This window comes from Chelonoidis abingdonii, chromosome 2 (assembly GCF_003597395.2).
Source record: "Chelonoidis abingdonii isolate Lonesome George chromosome 2, CheloAbing_2.0, whole genome shotgun sequence".
Classification (NCBI taxonomy): Eukaryota; Metazoa; Chordata; order Testudines; family Testudinidae; genus Chelonoidis; species Chelonoidis abingdonii.
In genome coordinates this window covers 233,538,077-233,550,403 of record NC_133770.1, presented here as the reverse complement: position 1 = coordinate 233,550,403, position 12,327 = coordinate 233,538,077, and the positions used below count along the sequence as shown (strand labels likewise).

The following is a 12,327-nucleotide window of genomic DNA, read 5'->3' as shown; positions in this document are numbered from 1 at the left end:
GTATGGAACAGGTTTTTTGGGGGGATGCAGAGGGATTGTTTGAGTGCAATGCAGACCCTGGCTGACCCCTGGCTTCTCCCATTCAGTTAGGCACATCTGGCCCTGTTCCCGTGTCTACTTGCACCTCCACTCAGACACCCACTCCCCACATCCCCATGTGGCCCTGAACCCCCTCCCTGTCCCCATGTGTCTCTATACCTCCTCCAGCCATTCCCCTGTCCCTATGTGGCCCTGCATCCCCTCCCCTGTTACCATGTGGCCCTGCGCTTCCACTCCCATTCAGCCCTTGTAGGGTGACAAGATGTCCCGATTTTTATAGGGTAGCCCCAATATTTGGGGCTTTTTCTTATATAGGCACCTATTACACCCCACCCCATCCCGATTTTTCACATTTGCTATCTGGTCTCCTTAAGCTCTTGCCCCAGTTTCTCTTCCCCTACTAGCCCTTATGAACCCGACCCTCCCAGCAGCCCCACACTGTTTGTCTCCTGACCTGGCCTGACGGGGCTATGAAGAAGGGAGGCTCTTTTTCCTTCCCTAGCTGGCTGGGAGCTGTTGCTCTGTTCTATTGCCACAGCACCCTCTGGTGGGAAAAGGGCAGAACTACAGCAACTTTCCAGACAAAGGTATTTTCTGCTGGGGAGGCTGCTCTGTTCTAGTGCCACAGCACCTTCTGGTGAGCAAAATATGGAACCGCAGCAACTTTCCGGCAGCAGCTTTTTTTCTGCATAAAAAATTAAAAAGATGTGTGGCTCATTAATTATGCATACAGTGGGGCAGAATTCCTCCAGGAGTACCTTTCCCCCTTCAACAATAGGGATCATTACTGACTTGGAAAAGTTCTTGTGAACCCAATTAGTCAAAAAGTTTTGGATTTTATGTCTACTGATGACTTCTTAAAGTATCTTCAGACTTTATAGGGCATATAGAATGCCACCATATTGTATTTAAAAATTATAGGTAAATTTTCACTTCAATCAATATATTTGTACACAACAATTTGGAAAAAAGTAATCGGTACATTTGTAGTATACTGCTATTACACAAATGTTTTAAATGTGCATTCTTAAGGCAAATAAATACTAACTAATAACTATCATCATCCTTATTGTGTAGCTAAGTTAAAAAGTGACTTTACATGATGAATGTCCTTGCTTAGCAGATATGGCTCTCTATCTGTATTTTCAATTTTTGACTGGTTATTTCACTAGCAATTTCCTCCCCTGATTATGACTTCAGTTAGCACAGCAGATAGATTACAACTATGGAAGAGTGCGCTAGAGTCTATTCTGGTTTATACATCAGTCAGCAGAATTGTTAACTAAGGGAATGACTCGGGTAAAGGAATGAAAAGTTCTCATACACCCACCCACAACTGGAGAAATATACCCAACACCTACCAGCCTGAAGGCTAAATGCAATGGTTAGAGAGAAAATTTCTGTGCACCACAGACACCCCAAGAGTAGACTCTGGAAGTCAGCCCTACCACTAGCAGTTTTAAGGAATAAAGCAGTTGGGGCAGGATCCACAAAAGGAGTTGGTTTTGCAACACCTTTTAGGTGCTTAGAAAATCACTGGGGTTCACAAAATCCAAGTTAGGCATATAAGCTCTCTATAACAATGCATTGGGGAAAAGAGGCACCTAAGAATGCAATCCACAAAAGCTTGCACACTAGGCACAGAGCTGCCTAAACTAGCCAATGGGAGATGCTGACAAAAAGAGGTGTGTTTAAGCTCTTCCCCTATCATGAAGCTAGGCACTTAAGTCCAGGCTGCAGGGAGGCCTCTATCTCTGCTTGTAATCCACAGCTGAGAACCCTTTTTCTGGAGTTAGGCAGCTTAGGGGTCTAAGCCATTTTTTGCGAGAATGAGTTAACCAGGTGTCTAACTTCACACAGAACAGCCAGGAGGAAGAAGAGGAGAACTTCTCTTATAACCTTTAGCCCAGTGATTATGGCACTCACCCCAGTTCTATTTCCTGCTCTACCTGAGAAGGAGGGGTTTGAACAGGGATCTCCCACCTCTCAGGTGAGTGTCCTGTCCCCTGGACTTACAGAGTGATTTTCACTCTCTCTCTGTCTCAATGAATATTAAATTATTTATTAAAGTGGAACAGCTTCAACAAAAGAGATGGAGAGAAACCCATATCAGAATACTCAATCCACTGGTTATCCCATCCTCCATGTCTGTGTACTCCTCCCATGTGAATGGCTTTAGATGCTCCCTCTGCCGCAGGCCACAGCTTTCCACAGAAATAATGTGAAACTGGCTTGAGTTTTGTCAGTTTCACAGTTACCCACACAGTTCTGAACATCCACAATGAAAAGACTGGCCAGTCTACAAGCAGCAGCAGTGACAGTGGAGCTAACTATCTGCAGACTTAGTAAAGAGCACTGCACTGATTAACACAGGGCCCACACTGGAAAGCATACTTACCTATAAGGGTCAGAAAGTTTTAGACAAGAAGCTGTTGTCACTCATCAAGGGAAGTTTCCTCCTTGATACAGACAAATAGATTGAGCCATATATACATGGAATAAATATATAACAGATCATATATTTAAATCTATTTTAAAATAATTTATAATAAACTAATAGGCAAAATTAACTGGCGGCAAGATATGGCAATATTTCTTCAAAATATATCACATTTGTGCTAGATCACTACTTCAAAGAGCAAAAGGGACCTACAAAGAATACAGATTTATGATGAGATTGTCAATGTGAACTACAATGGACGAAGCTGTTCTTATATAATGAACAGAGGCAGACATAATTGCAAAGATCTGTATCCTATTGAATCTCCTCAGATGAAAGACTGAGATCACTGTAACAGAAAACACAAGTATTGTCAATGAGATTGTGGCCTTTTTGTCCTTGGATTGTTGCAATCGTCTAGCTCCACGAAAATAAACTGTGCCAGTTCTCAAGGGTTCCTTTAGAGCATATGAAGTAAACTGTGAAATTGCTAGAAAAGGTCACGTCACAAGGGATTTCACCAGACTTGGGTTGGGTCCCAGGATAACAATGACTGAGAAAGGTATACAAATAAAGAAGCAAATCCATGTTCCATGGAGCCTTTAATCACATTGCAGGTGTCTAATGTCTATGATATGGAGCAGAAGACCAATAATTCTGTTCAGTGACTGTGAAAGAAACATACACTGCAGATGGAGCTAGCAGGCAAAGCTGATACAGGAACAAGGAGTTAGGCATGTGGTTGTTCGGATGAAAGATTTAAAAATAATCAAGGAAGTTGGTTTAATTACTTTTTGTTGCACAATATTTATAGTCTCTCTCTCTCTCTCTCTCACACACACACACACACACACAGTTTTACTGTTAAGGCTTTAAATGCTACTCCAACACAGGAAGTGCATTTAAAAAGAACCAAAAAGCCAATAACACCCCTAAATAATACTCTTCATTCTCTATATGGCATATGTGGGGCAAATGGTGGCTTTTGGGGCACTGGTTTTTGTTTGGGTGTGTAGCTAGGCAAAGATCTTTGAGCCCTTCCCCCCTCCAGTGAACAGGCCAGTCAACAACAGGCCCATGGTTTGCGGGAGGGTAGAAGTCCCCAGGAAAACTTAAAGAGGAAGATGCGTTCAGATTTTCAAATTGAAATTTTGTAGAGGACGACGACGTAATGGCAATGTAATCAGCGACTGAATCTGAAACAATCTATTAAGTGCCTCAAGCACAAACATATGTTAAGTTCATTATTTAAATTTGATTAACTGTGTTGGTAACAAATTTCTCCAAGCAGTTTGTCACTCTAGCACATTGCTCTTAAAGTGACATATTCCAGATAAACTTAACCAACAGAATACCTGAAGCACAGTTTAGATTAGACAGAGAGAGGGAGAGAGAGAGAGACAGTGCACTGATTTACACCTATGCAACCCCACTGTATTCTATGGGATTGCACAAAAAATCAGTGCAGAATTTAGCCCAAAACCTTTATAAGTAGATAATTTAACTCAAAACCATTAGCCACATATAAGTACAGTTAAAAGCATGAAATCTTATTTCACTGATGACTCGAATTAACAAATAAAATAGTCACACATAAAATTCTGTTCAATTCCAAACTACTCATGTAGCTACAGTTGTAAAATGAAAAAAGTCTCATGTTTCATGTGCTACGCCAGTTAGATATTACAGGCCAGCATCTGTGACATGCTGGTTATGTCTCCCTGATTCTCTGTCTTGTCTCAGGTGCATGGTACAGCAGCCTATGGCCATGTGTACACTATCAGGATAAATTCGAATTAGCTTAAACCGATTTTATGTAACAGATATTATAAAGTCGATTGTGCGCGTCCACACTAGGCACATTAATTCGGTGGTGTGCGTCCATGGTCCGAGGCTAGCATCGATTTCTGGAGCGGTGCACTGTGGGTAGCTACTGTAAAATAATGAGGCCAATAATGTCGATTTGCGTCCACACTAACCCTAATCCGATATAGTAATATCGATTTTAGCATTACTCCTCTCGTTTTGTAGGAGTACAGAAATCGATTTAAAGAGCCCTTTAAATCGATATAAAGCGCAGTTAGTGTGGACAGGTGCAGCGTTAAATCGATTTAACACTGTTTAAATCGATTTAAACGCGTAGTGTAGACCAGGCCTAAGAGAGTCCCCAAGAGCCTATATACCAGGTGAAGACAGTTGGAGCACCGTATACACTGCTCCTCTCTCTGTGGGAGGCAGGAAGGATCCTGTAGGAACCAGCTACACTGATGCTACACCCACCGGGGACTCTTGCTACCGTGAATCACCAGTAGGCTGATGCACTGAGCCTCTACTCACTTTGAGCTGGCTGCAAAAACAAAGTAAGACTTAAAACTACCAACAACTAATGAAGAGTTTTTCTCTGGTTACTCTGATTCTCCTTTGGGCCTGTTTCTGCAGCAGAAAGCTCTACGCTTTAGTCTTCCTGCATGTGTGTGATTTAGGTAACAAATAAGACAAGTGTGTGCATCTGACTACTTTTTTTCACATTGGATATACTGTATGGCTTGTGAACATTTGCTAGTCTGTATGGATTATTCATAGCTCAGTATTTCTAACTGAGGGTGTAGTTCTGCCACATACACTGGTTATGAAAACTACTTGCTCTCTTCAAGTCAGCAAGCCTCCTGATCTTGTTATTTTACTTGGTCTAGGGTACGGAGGAGATTTATGTCACTGAACAGTGTCCTCTTCAGCACTATTGACAAACTCATTTTTATCCCCTTTTATTTTCATCCTTTATTCTCTCCTCTGCTTTAAATAATTTATAATACTTAGTGATGGCAGACTTTACACCTGGGGAATTCTGCATCGCTGCACAGGCTCAAAAATCACGATGCTCTGCAGATTTCTTTGCTTCCCTGCAGAAAGTGACAGGAAAGCAAAGGGAAGCTGCAAGAGCAATCACACCTCCCTCCCCAGCAATGTGGGCACCTGATTCTGGGCACCCAGAGCAGCAGTAAATCACCGTGGGGAGGGGAAGGAAGGCAATGCTTCCCCAGCAGCCACCCCATTTCTGCAGGCACAGAGCTGCCAGAGTGAGGGAAGGTAGCAGTTTGGATTCCTGACTCTACAGCTGAATGCCATCTCCTGGGTCCTAGTGCCAGTCTACTTCCCCTTCTATGTGTGCTGGTTGTTTTCAGTACAATGGTAAGAGCCCGCAGTGGGCAGAGCAAAGGGATGAGGTGGTGCGGGGGAAATGGGGGGATGGAAATGAGGAAAGTGGGGAACAGGCAGTGGTGAAAGAAGGGGATAGGTTAGGGCAGGGGGATGTGGTAGTGAAGGGAGGAGATGGGGTAGGGGGCAGTGTGGAGGGGATGCAGAACAGAAGAGGGGATAGGGGAATGGGGGGGAAGCAGGATCCCGGCATGTGGCATCCCCTCGGTGGCAGCGGCAGCAGCTGGGGCTCCCCCATTAAGCAGGAGAATCGAACCCCCACCCCGACGAGCATGCACCTTGGACACCCCCACACCTGAACCACCCCAATGAGCCACCTGGATCCTCCACCCACTGATCCCCAACTAGCTGCAACTGGAGCCCAACCACACCCAGGCCCACTCCCCCAGCACCCAGACCCTCCCTGCCAAGTGACATCCCTATATACCCTGCAGAGCCCCAATCACCTTCACTTGAACCCCGCTGCTGAATCCCATTCTCCCTGCACCAAAGAAGCCCCCAACAAGCCTCTATGCTTCCAGACCCACTACTGAGCTGCCTGCACCCAGACTGTCCCCACACAGAACTCTCTTATTCCACACCTGGATCCCCACACACTAAGCCCGTCCACACTTGGATCCTGCTGGGCTGAACCTGCCTGCCCATGCCTGGTGCACCTGGCATGGAGGGGCAGGGCCATGGGGTGTTTCTGGGGCAGGACAGGCCTTTGTTCTGTGTAAGGGTCAGGTGCAGCCTCACTGCTGAGTCCCTATCCCAGGAGGTGGGGGGTTGCACAGTGATCTCCCACATGCATGCAGCCAGCGCCCTGACTCCACTACCATGATGATGTCTCCACATTTATTTATTGAATTTTGCAGAATTTTAAAATATTCTGAATTAAAAATTAATTATTAATTAAAAATACAGAATTTTTATATTTTTGGTGATGAATTTTTAATTTTTTTTTTGGCCCAGAATTCCCTCAGGAATAAGACTTGTACCATATGAACACAGGCTCAGGCCAGGGAGTATGTTTACAGGTTTCCACAAAACAGTCTTTTAGAAAAGAAAGCCCACAACAGCATCTTGCTCAACAAATGTTAACAAGTCAAAGACATGACAGATGAGCTTTTCTTAAAGTTCAGACTGATACCTACTACTTACTAAGTGATTTAAGAGTAGGAGTTGGATGTATTTCTAATTTTGCGCTAGGGATGAATCAAAAAAATTGCCTAAGCCTTCCTAACTGTTGTTCATTTCCTATACACGAAAAAAGATTTCAAGACAACATAACAATCATATTGAGAGAGAATGAAGCAAGCTGATGTCAGCCTTTTAAAACTGTGACACCCACTAAACTGAACCTGGTGCATTAGCTAAGTTACCTCTTGAGTTACAACAAACAACTCATTTCAGTTGGACAAGCAGAAGTCGTAGCTGACCAAACAGAAGACTAGAATGGTGCCTTAAACTCAGACTGTACAAAGTTAATTTTTCCAAGGTTACCAAATCAGCCATTAGCCCAAGTTTGGATTTAAATGTAAAGATGAAAAACTATTGAAAAAGAAGTGATACCCTGCCAGAAAGTTCACAGAAATGAGCCCAAGGCTGGGAGCCAAGAAGACTGATAAGCCTTAATATTTTGCCTGATCCTACACCAATAAAGTCATTCTATATTTGTACAATGCCTTGCACAATGGTGCTGTGATTTCATTTAGAGTCTCTAGGTATCACAGAAATAGAAATAAATAAAAACAATAATACAATAATAGCTAACAATAATACATTCTCCATGCTTCTCTCCAGAGTGAACTCCCAACTTCTCCCCTCGATCGGGCTGCATCTCTTAACATTCCAGAAGTTTTAACATCTCAGATTTTCACTTTTAAATTATTATTAGTAGGAACAGAAAACACTCTTCTGTCTCACTGATGGCTCTGTAGTTGGTTACTGTCTGTTTAACACTCCAGCACTGAAATTTGCAATAGACTATGGGAGACACTACCCAACAGCTCAGAGCAAGTGGCATTGTCTTGGCCTCAGAATCTTTAAGTGCCAATAAGCAGCAGAGCCAGGTCTTGGTCTCCCAATCCTGTTGCAAAATGGTCAATTTGTCTGACATCCAAAAGACCCTGTTGTGGATACGATATGGGGAAAGAGATAGGGATTCCTTTTTCCAGAAGGATTGATGGAGTAAGTTAGCCATCTGCCTCCGAAGAGCATGGGAGGGGGGAAGTTGGCCATAGCCATTCTCCAAAGACATCTACAAACACCTTTCTCACTAGAACATTACTGTAGTGTGTGGGGATTCTGGGACCTGGGAAAGTGTGTGTGGGCGAAACGCCTAAAACATCTCTCTCTTACGTGCTGAGAACAACCAAGGGTGATTGTTGAGCTAGGGGTACGTGAGGCAATTTATTTGTTCCCTTCCCATGAAGCCAGAGGAAGGAGGTTGATGTCTCTTTCCTGTGAAGTGAGTCTCATGGCAGCTGGAAATAGCTGCTCTTTCTCCCCAAACCAGAAATGGGGATATGTGGGCCTTAAGAACAGGTCTCTAAGGTCAGTTCTCTCTCTAGCCATGGGCTCAAAGGAACAGGGGTTCTTAGTCTAGAAGCAAAAGTGTGTTTTCTCTGCCCCTCGAGAGAGAGTAGTAGTTGATTATTTAGCTAAACCTGGATAGCCAAACACTTCAAAATTCATAGTATTCATGTGTATTTATATTCAGTTCCCTTCACTATCGACGGTATCACTTTCTGCAGAAACTGGCTTTTCCTTGAGGTTTTCCAATCCAAGTACTGACAAGGCTCAACTCTGCTTAGATTGAGCAAGTCAATGAGAGCACAGTAAGACAATGAAAGAAATAAAAGGACTATTTACTTTGCTGAAGAAAACCAGGAGAAAGGAAAACAGAATGAAATTATAAAATATGTTTTAATTATTTTCCAAAGCAGCTTCTTGCCAGTGAAATGCAGCGTGCTGTTTGCAGTCTGCCTTCTTTACACAATGATAAAATATTTATATATAAATATAGTTTGGCTGGCTGTTTCAAATCTGTTTGACTTTTTGTTTTCTCCCATGTTTAGTGAAAACTTGACCCTAAATAGTATTAGGATGGCATTATCTCCACAGGAGAAAAAACAACACATGCAACTTTATTTGAACTGTCCGGAAGATTACAAGTCTCTAGCAGAATATCCAAACATACGCTTGAGAGTTTAATATGGAAGGATGCCCAGGTACCTTACATGTAAATGAAAAGAAAGAATTCAAAGATACAATCAGCTTTTCACTTAGGAATGCAGTGAGGGTATGTTTACATTACGGGATTATTCCGATTTTATAGAAACCGGTTTTTTAAAACAGATTGTGTAAAGTCGAGTGCACTAAGCACATTAATTCAGCAGTGTGCGTCCATATACCGAGGCTAGCATCGATTTCCAGAGCGTTACACTGTGGGTAGCTATCCCATAGTTCCCGCAGTCTCCCTCGCCCATTGGAATTCTGGGTTGAGATCCCAATGCATGATGGTGCAAAAACAGTGTCGCAGGTGATTCTGGGTAAATGTCATCACTCAATCCTTCCTCCGTGAAAGCAACGGCAGACAATCATTTCACACCCTTTTTTTTTCCCGGATTGCCCCTGTCGTGGATTGCCTGGCAGACACATAGCAAGCACATAGCTTTTTGCCTTTTCACTGTCACCGTATGCTGTACTGATGTGCTGACACGACTCGATACTGCAGTCACACAACAGCATTCTTTGCCTTTGCAATGTACAGAGACGTTCACCATCCCTATTGCACTCTGCCATTGTTAAAACTGGCAATGAAAGATGATGGTTATCAGTCATTCTCACCATTGCATTTGGAAATTGGAGATGCGGCTTATCAATCCCTTTTGTACCGTCTGCTGCTGTCATGGGTGCTCCTGGCTGCCTCGCTAAGGTCGGGCAGAAAGGAACGGACACAAATGGGAATGACTCCCCGCGTCATTACCTCTCTTTATGTTGTCTAAAAATAGAGTCAGTCCTGCCTCTATATGGGAAGGACTAGCGAGCCAGAAGCACAAGCCGCTCAGTCAGGAGCCCCAGAATCCCGCAACCTATGATTGCATGCCATTCTAGGAAGTGCCCCTGCAACAACCCCACCCATTGCTTCCCTCCTCCCCCACCTCCTGGGCTACCGTGGCAATGTCCCCCCATTTGTATGAGAGAATACAAGAATGTAGGAATAAGAAACACTGGTTTATTTAGGAGATTAAAAATGAGGGGGAGCAGCCCTCCAGCTGCTGATCAGATCCAGTACCTCCCTTGCGGTCCATGCTGGAGCTCTTTTTCGATTCTCAGACTGCATGCTTACCTGTGCTGATGAGCTCTGCGTAGTCACCTGTGCTGATCAGCTGTCCACGCTGGGCAAACAGGAAATGAAATTCAAAAGTTTGCGGGGCTTTTCCTGTCTACCTGGCCAGTGCACCCGAGTTCCCATTGCTGTCCAGAGCAGTCACAATGGTGCACTGTGGGATAGAGCCCGGAGGCCAATATGGTTGAATTGCAGCCACACTAACCCTAATCCGACATGGCAATACCAATTTCAGCGCTACTCCCCTCATTGGGGAGGAGTACAGAAAGAGGTTTAAAGAGCCCTTTATATCGATATAAAGGGCTTCGTTGTGTGGACGGGTGCAGGGTTAAATCGGTTTAACACTGCTAAATTCGGTTTAAATGCGTACTGTAGACCAGGCCTGAGTGTTTAATACAGCAGGTGGTTAGCGTGTGGGACGTACAAGTGAAGAACTGTCAGAGCCACGCAACAGCTTATTTACAATATAAGTACTCTAAGGTTGAAAACAAGAAAGAAAAATTGATAGTTTAAAAGACCCCGAGCTATCTAGTTATCCCAAACCCTTCCTCCTCTTGAGCTTTTTTGTTCCTTTTCCCAAAATAACCTCTAGACAGAAACAGAAAAAGCTATAGAGCCATACAGGTCTAATGGTAGATTCCCAGTCAGTGGGCTCTAAACATTTGGTGTCAAGCACTCGTTTAACAATTCATTTAGTGTAAACTTTTCCCATTTCAAAGGAATGGACTGGTGTCAGCAGTGACCTTTTAAATGCTCCTTATGGTGCAAATTTACTGCCAAAGTCAATATTTCCAACTCAGATATTGGCAGCAGAAAAGTAACTACCAAATCTATTCAAGACACTTGTGTGATTTTAGAGAGACCAGGTGGCTGAGGTAATATTTTTTTACTGGACCAACTTCTGTTGGTGAGAGAGACAAGCTTCTTAAGAACTCTGTGTGGCTCGAAAGCTTGTTTCTCTCACCAAAAGAAGTTAGTCCAATACAATTACCTCACTCACTTTGTCTCTCTAATATCCTGGGACCAATACAGCTCCAACCACACTGCATTCAGCTTACGTAGTTTGTTGGTTTATGTGAATTTAAAATGACTGGAATTTTTGGCTGTGACTTCCTATTACTGCCTATCTTACCTCACTGAAAAACTGGGATTGGTATTTCCATGATGGTATGGCATCATTCCTCTCCCTGCTGGAGGAAAAGCTGAGTGTTAATCACAATCATCCCAACAAGGTAACTGGAACCTTCATATTTCTGTCAGTTAAAACTGAAGACCAGTTATCTTACACTGAAGAATCTTGGTTCTGCATGCTTTTTAAACTCTGATTAAGTGCTCTTTCTGTCTGTCTCTTCTCAGTTTTCACTCTGACTAGTGCAAGTAAATCAGATTATTTTAAAACAAAGCAGTCAAGGAGGGGGGGTCCACTAATAAATAGTACATATAATAACTGATTTGTCAGAGCATAGCATTCTCCATCCAAGACCTTAGACCACATATGAAATGTTAACTCTCCCAACATTTATTATAACATAGACATATTATCATCATCAATGGGTGTATTATTGCACACATTTTTACAGATGGGTAAATTCTGACATTGAAAGGTTTAGGGCCAATTTTTCATAAAAATGGCTTTCAATTATGGGTTCCTAAATGTGGAAACAGTCTGATTTTAAGACATGCAGAGTGTCACAATTCAGGGCAACTGCACCTGTATTACCCCTCTGCGGTCCCTCTAGGCTCTTCAGCTGTTACCTCTCTTGGATGGAGACTCATGTCTCTCTCTCTCTTGACTAGGGGTTTTTCCAGGCACACAGTGTGGCCACAGGTCACACTGCCTAAACAGGCCAGTGTTTGCACTTCGATTTCTCTTCGAAGGCTAGCACCAGCCATAATTGCCAGTAATTACAAGTTACCACACAGCTCTTTCTAAGCAAGTACATTTGTCCTTAAGGTGAAAGTGTTTCAGACAAAACATATTAAAACAATAAAAGAACCTACACACGCTAATAAAGCTCACAAGAGATCACCTCCAGCTCCAACTAGGGCTCTGGTCAGAGTCAGTCCTTCAAACACCACATAGGGTTTTTTCTGTCATTACAAAGTCCATAACAGCCTTAGCTCAGAACTAGGACCACCCATGAATAGAACAGTCTTTCCTTTATACAGCTTGGGCCTTTGTTCTTGAGACTCTGGGAGCAGCAGATAATGGCCCCTCTTCAAGGGCATAGCTTCAAAAGCCTGGGGTTTTGCATAACTGAAGGTGGGCAATTTGCATTCACTTCCCCATAAAGAT

General features: G+C 43.3%; 1 protein-coding gene across 4 annotated transcripts in view; it reads right to left on the bottom strand.

The window, feature by feature from the left end:
- Positions 1-12,327, bottom strand: part of FAM110B (family with sequence similarity 110 member B) — a 178,566-nt gene that overhangs the window by 28,410 nt on the left and 137,829 nt on the right. The window contains exon 3 of one of the 4 annotated variants that reach the window (XM_075061971.1): positions 11,164-11,221. The exons of the other annotated variants lie outside the window; for them this stretch is intronic. The gene's annotated coding sequence lies outside the window, so the exon portion shown is untranslated. The remainder of the gene's footprint in view (positions 1-11,163; positions 11,222-12,327) is intronic. 4 annotated transcript variants of the gene reach the window in all.